We start from the raw sequence: 7011 nt of genomic DNA, 5'->3' as shown, positions 1-7011 counted from the left end.
GGTAAGTCACATAAACAAACTTGAGTTTACGAATTTACTTGGCTATTACCAGTTTATTACAAAGGATAAAACTCAGGAACAACCAAATTGAACAGATGCATTGGGCAAGGTATATGGTGGGGTGGGGGGGCGTGCAAAGCACTTCTGTGCCCTCTCCAGGCATACCGTTCTCCCAACAGCAATATGTGTTTACCAACCAGGAAACTCTCTGAACTTCATCAGTTAGAGGTTTTTAGGAGGTTCTACAACATAGGCATGTCTGCTTTTACCTGGGAGAGTAATGATGCTGATTAAATCTTTCACTACTGGTGATTAACTCAATCTCCAGTCCCTCTTCCCTCCCTGGAGGTCATAAAGATGGGGTTGAAAGTTCTAACGCTCTAATCACAAGGTGGATTCCTCTGGCAACCATCCCGTATCCTGAAGTTCTCTAGGGGCCCAACAAGAGTCATCTGAATAACATCTACAACTAAAGTGGGGTTGAAAGGTGCTTTTTATGAAAAACAAAAGATGCTCTTATCTTCTCTTTCAGGAAATTAGAAAGGTTTTAGAGCCTCTGTGTCAGTAACCGTGGACAAAGACCAAATACATGTTTATCACATTTACTATGGGAACATTTACTATAAATGAATCCTTGGTTATCCAAATGCTGGCAATTATTTCTAATTTAAAATATTATTCTAAAGCTGGCAAAATGTCCAGGGCTATCATTTCAATTACCCTGAAGAATGAGAATAACTCTAATTCAATATCACATGCATCTACCTGGACCGCCATTGAGCAATTCTATGAGAGAATGAAGAAATTGTGCTAGAGCATCATTTCATATATGTGTATACACACACACACACACACACACACATATATACATATATATACATATATATATACACACACACACATATATATAGATAGATAGATAGATAGATAGATAGATAGATAGATAGATAGATAGATGTGTGTATATATATATATATATATATATCTCTTGTATCCAGTGATATCTAGTATCTGAAACATAGCTGGGACCAAGATAGAAAGGATAAGACTGAAACTTCCAAATAAATGCACTAAAACGTTTTTGTTTGTTTTTGTTTTTGTTTTGTGCATTGCTTATAAGAGTGACCCTCGCACATTCACTCTATGCCCATTTAATTTTATTTTACATGGACTATTAACAAGTTTGTTTATGTGACTTAACAGTCAGCTGATTAGGAGCATCAAGTCAAAACAACAAATTCAAAAGAAAGGCTGCTAAAGATAGGTGGAATTCTGACAATCTTGCACCACAGCAGACAGCAGAAAATGTGTCAGAACTAAATTAAAAGTCTGAGGACACTTAGTGTAAGAACAGATCATTCAGTACACTTCAGGACTACTTGAAGGTGTCATTGCTCTGTGGCACAGAGAAGAACTGAGTTTTATTATAATGATAATGAATCATCAAAAGAAAGCTCATTTGGCTCTGTTTGAGGGGTCAAAAGTATATAATCAGTTTATTTATATGGAAATAGTTTCAAGTAAAGTATTAAAAAATAATACATATTAGTTATTTAAAAATTCATTATAGAAGAGCATAAAGGGAGAAATAAAATTCGCCACTTTCCCTTCGATCATACTTCACAGAGGTCCTTCTATTTTCTAATGTTTGTTTTTCTAAAAGACATTTTGGTACTTAATAAGGAAAGCCCCAGAAATCTTGGAAATTAGTTTATTTAGGGAAAACCATTTTCTCACAATCTTGACTAAAGGAAGCAGGGCTATATCTATAACCACAGTCCCCGTATACTCATCTGGTCAGAATGTTTTTGCTACAAAAATAGATAACACCAGCCCCAAATATGGAGATCAAACATAATTTACCTTTCCTTGATACTAGCCTTTGTATTCGGATCTCTTTATAGCCGCTGTCCTAAGTACTTCCCATTGGTTTTTTTGGATACAAGACAAAATTCTGAGAGTGTTGCTACTTAGTTCAATAATGAGTTCAATTGTTGATGCCCAAATGCTTCAATGTCCTTTTTAAAATATGCTAACAAGCCAAAGAACCCTAGTAGTAGGTCACAGAAAAAGGGCAGCTTGGTTTAGCAGGAGGGCTGGCCTCTTGGCCTATCACCTCCTGAACTCCCTGGTTCCTTTTCAAATTGGGACCAGGTGGAAAAACATCAACCTTTCATCACTACTATCACCTTATTTTCAGAGGCAACTTCTAACAGAAACAGATTTTCCATAGGCCCCAAATCAGTCTGAGTCATGGGCTCTAGTTCTTCGAGGGCCTGATAAGTCTAAAGAGGAACCTGATGAGGGCTAAAAATGTCAGAACAAGCACAACCATTTTTATTTGCTCGAAGGCTAAAGAAGGATGTTTAGAACAATAGCTCGCATCGAGGTACATGATTTAAATATATGTTTAACGCCATTTGAAGTAAAAGTTTGCTCAACAAGAAACAATTTTCATTTTTAATCACTCTTGTGACCTCTGTGTAGATTGCAACTGAGACATATCTTTAGGAAACTTTAAATGTTCACAAGTAGCACATGTATTTTTGATGCATTAAAAATATAGATCAGGCTGAGATTATCAAAATAGTATGTCAAAATAAGTAATGTGAGTCAGGACAGTTCTACAAATTATAGCAACTCCATTTCTGAAAGGCCAGCCTCCATGGTAGCAAAGCAATGTTTTATCAAAATAGTGTAATTAGGAATGAGTGGCAATATTTTAACCTCTCTGCCCAAGAGTTCTACAATGCTTTTTAAACATGTTTATTAATATTTGCTTTTGTGTCATTTTAGGGGGAGCTTTTCATACAAACATTTGGCTTCCAATGAGTCATCTCCAATCTGGTTCATACCCAAAAGCTCCCTGCTTGGCTATCAGTGAATGTTGGGCTCAATAACTCCTTTATTTTTATAACTGGCTTGAATGAAGATGGAAAATGTGGTGGAGGGAGAAAGACATATTTAGAGAAATATAAGAACACACTTATTTCTTTGCAAGAGTTTGACAAATATGTACCAGTATCCTAATTATCATTTAAGCTCAGCTTAGTGACAATTTGTGTTTGACCTTTTAAAAAAAATCTGGATAATTGTATCTGATGATATTACTATTTTCTAGTGATCATGTGTATTTACTCACTAAAGACATCCCAGAATTCAAATCACTAATATGAAATTTTACTTTTACTGTTTTAATTATAGTTACTGGATGGATACTAAAACCATCAACTAAAAGCAATTAAAACAATAAATTACTCTTCCTGCATTTCAAAGATTTTAATTAAGTCTTTTCTGAGCTAGAATCATAAAGCGTTTTTTTATGCAAATAAGGAAGCAACAGTTATGAAGCATGTGAACCAGCAGTGAGTCCCTCTGTATTTCTATTTGCAAAGGGCAAAATTTGGGAGTTGAGTGAGACAGTATGTATCTTGAGGGGAAGATGTCAATATGAAAAATAGAAATAAAAATTACTGTGCATAATATGTGAATTACAGATTTTTAAAAAGAGAAATAAGTACCTTGCAAATTATGCAATAGATAAAATATGCTATTTATTTCTTTTTATTGGATTAGAGGAAGGATTGCAAACTTAGGTTCTTTGTACCCTGAATTGCACTCTGTGTACTCGGTCATACTGTTTGTATATTACATATGAAATGCTTAGGAATGGTCTTTGATCTCTCTTACCGCCCCAAAACATTCTACCCATTTTTATTAAAATGTATGCTTCTTTCTGTTTACAGTTCATTCTTCTCGATTTTTAGGTGGACTTGGATATAAAAACTATATCATTCTTTTCTTAACCTTAAGAAAAATGGTCCCATTCATGCATTAATAAATAGCAACTATCACTTAGCCTTAGTGTGAAAAAGGCAATAAGAAGTGGGGAGGACTATGACGAAACAAAAAAACACATTCCTCATCTGAACTGAGTATCCACTTCTAAGCACCAGTAAACATGGCAATCGTCAGATCTTTCATTTTTTCAAGAGAACACCTGAAAGTATTTAAATATTTCATGACTAATTTAATGCTTTAATAACAAACAAGTCCATTCTGGGAAGCCAAAAAACACCAACAATTACCACTGGAAAATGTGGAAGATTAAATATGTTATTTCGACCCACATTGGGGGAGGAGAAAGATGTGAAAAGTGCTGAGAACCTTGGAGCAGTGTTCCCCGTCGTCTGCCTTCCACCTCTCAGCCCACCACCAACACATATGCTGTTCTATGGGATACTTGAGGTGTCCATGGTCATTTCTGGTCCCCTTATAGAAACTTTCCCTTAATTTGCTCCAAAGTGAATACTTCACACTTGCATTTATACTTGCTAGGAGAGATGGAAATTCTTAGGGTCAATTATAACAACAATAATAACAAACTTACATTGAAAGTTGGCACTGTTTATTTTTTCACTCGATATTTACTGAATGCCTGCTATGTACCAGAACAATACAATTTCTGTGCTATGCTAGGAATTCTATAGGCATTAAAAATAAATCAATTTTTAAAAAGAAAATAATGTCTGCCCTTGTAGAAACTATATTCATTTGGGAGACAGATAATAAATGAAATGAATAAGTATATTATATGTTAAGTTAGATGGTGATAAATGCTACAGAGAGAACTAAAGTAGGAATGGATTATTTCTCTGGTTCCCCAAAGTGCAGTTGAAATGGTTATACTTGGTAACTGGTGGAACCTCCACATCGATTCCTTGTACTGTAGGCCAAAAGCTATATTAGTGGGGAAAACCAAGTGGAATATCTGAATCTAATTTACTCCCTCGCCAAGATAGTAAATAAAAAACAATATTACATCCTGGGAAAATGGCAGAGATTAGTGCTACCCTTTAAAACATAAAGAATGGAAGGTGATAGCCCTCATATATCCCCGTTTAATTAATGAGCTTGGCCCTAATAAATATGTCTCATCGTGGGGAATAATAAATTGGACCAAAGAGTTGCCCTAATTTTAGTTACTATGCCGGATGTAAAATTTCTGCTGGAAAAGATTAAAATGATCTTGAGTACTTTTCATCGATTGGCAAATACATTCATTTCCATTCCCATCAAGGAAAGGGAAGAGATGCATGTGAATGACACAGACATTTACAATCTTGACTAGAGTTAATTCTTTTGCTCTCTGTCATAATATAACTCAGAGGGATCTGGGCTGCCTGGACATTCTGCAGATCATCACAGTGATCGCCTATCTTGATGATATCATGTGTGGTGGTTTTCAAGTGCGCCCACAGATTCTTTGATATTTCTTCCTTCAGGGGGTGGAACTTAATCCCTCTCCCTTTGAGTGTGGGCTAGACTTAGTGATTTACTTCTGAAAAACAGAATACCTTAGAAGTGACTTCCAAGATATTATGGCTTCACTCCTTGCTCTTTCTTGGATCACTTGCTGTGAGGGAAGTCAAGTAACATGTGATAAGGACACTGAAGCAGCCCTACAGAGAGATTCCTGTGGAAAGGAACTGAGAAACTTCCTTCCAAAATCCATTTAAGTGACCCATCTTGGAAGCAGATCCTCTAGCCCCAGTCAAGCCTTCATAAGATTATAGCTCTGGACAACATCTTGCCTGTAACCTCATTGGAGACCTTGAGTCAGAATCACCCAGCCAAGCCGCTCCTGAATTGCTGACCTACGGAAACTGTGAGGTAACAAACATTTACTGTTTTAAGCTGCTACATTTTGAGGTAATTTGTAACAGAGCAACAGATAACTACTATATCAAGTTAATCAGAACAGATGATTAAGAAGCAGCAAGAGAGACCTCCCGGCCCGACTGGCGGCGCGGGCGGCAGTAAAATACCTGCTCCAGGACCCGACCAGTCAGCGGTTGGGCCTTCGTCACTGCCCACAGCGCCCGCGTCCTATGAAGAGACAGTAGCGGTTAACAGTTACTTCCCCACGCCTCCGCACCCATGCCTGGGCCAGCGACAGGGCTCATGGCAGGCCAGATGGAAAGGGCATGAACCCACCTGCGTACTACATCTAGCCAGTGCCGGTCTCCAACTCCAATGCAATTGCTGTGCAGACGGTCAACATGCAGCAGCCAGTCTCCTTTATCGACCGCCCAGCGCAGATGTGTTGTCCTTCCTGTAACAAGATGATTGTGACTCAGCTGTCCCATAAAGCCGGTGTTCTCACCTGGCTCTCCTGTGGGAGCCTGTGCCTGCTCGGGTGCGTAGCAGGCTGCTGTTTCATCCCTTTCTATGTGGACGCTCTGAGGGACGTGGACCATTACTGTCCCAACTGCAAAGCTCTCCTGGGCACCTACAAGCGTTTGTAGGACTCGGCCAAACCTGGAGGGTTCCGTGTTGCGGCAAGAAGTCCTTTTCGACTCTCACCCAGCCTCGCCCCTGGTGGAGATCTCAGGTTGGTGGCTTCACCTTTGTGTCTTCTTTTGGGGGAAAATATAGCAAAAGTAACACACTTCCAAACCCCAGAAATTGCTGCTTGGAGTCGTGCATAGGACATGCAAAGACATCACTTTGAGTGCTGGGTCAAGGGTTTCCCACCTGCTCTTGACCCCAGGTCTTCCCACCTAACTGTGATCGTTGCCTCGTCTGTATATCTTCTGGTGATTTGCCTTGCCATCTTCTTTTCTTGCCTTTGTGGACCTTTCAGGTGATGGGCTGTAACTGAAAAGACACAGGTTGCCTTAGTTTGGGGACCATTCTGGCCTGAGTATGGCTGAGCCAGCTCTTAGTACCTGCCATCATGTCCATCTGTTTCCATTTCTGGAGACAAAAATCTTGCCTTATAGACAAAGGCCTTGGCTCTCAGATTCTGTAACTACAGCCTTTTCATTAGCACACAAATTCATTTTAATTTCTTAATTTGTTTTTAAGTACATGAAAGGCCCATTCACACCCATCAGACACATATCCATGAGGTCATAAATGCATGCCACAAATAGAGAGCTGGACTTTACCCCTGCTCTGCCTTCCGTCCATTCTTTGTACCACATCCTCAGACACTTTCCATGAGTG

The 7011-nt window shown here is 38.8% G+C and overlaps 1 pseudogene; it reads left to right on the top strand.

The window, feature by feature from the left end:
- Positions 1-5764: 5764 nt before the first annotated feature.
- LOC120587719 (lipopolysaccharide-induced tumor necrosis factor-alpha factor homolog) lies at positions 5765-6322 on the top strand (annotated as a pseudogene).
- The last annotated feature ends 689 nt before the right edge of the window (positions 6323-7011 follow it).

Source organism: Pteropus medius, unplaced genomic scaffold, assembly GCF_902729225.1.
Source record: "Pteropus medius unplaced genomic scaffold, Ma_sr-lr_union100, whole genome shotgun sequence".
NCBI classification, from domain to species: Eukaryota; Metazoa; Chordata; class Mammalia; order Chiroptera; family Pteropodidae; genus Pteropus; species Pteropus medius.
This window is presented reverse-complemented; position numbering and strand designations above follow the sequence as displayed.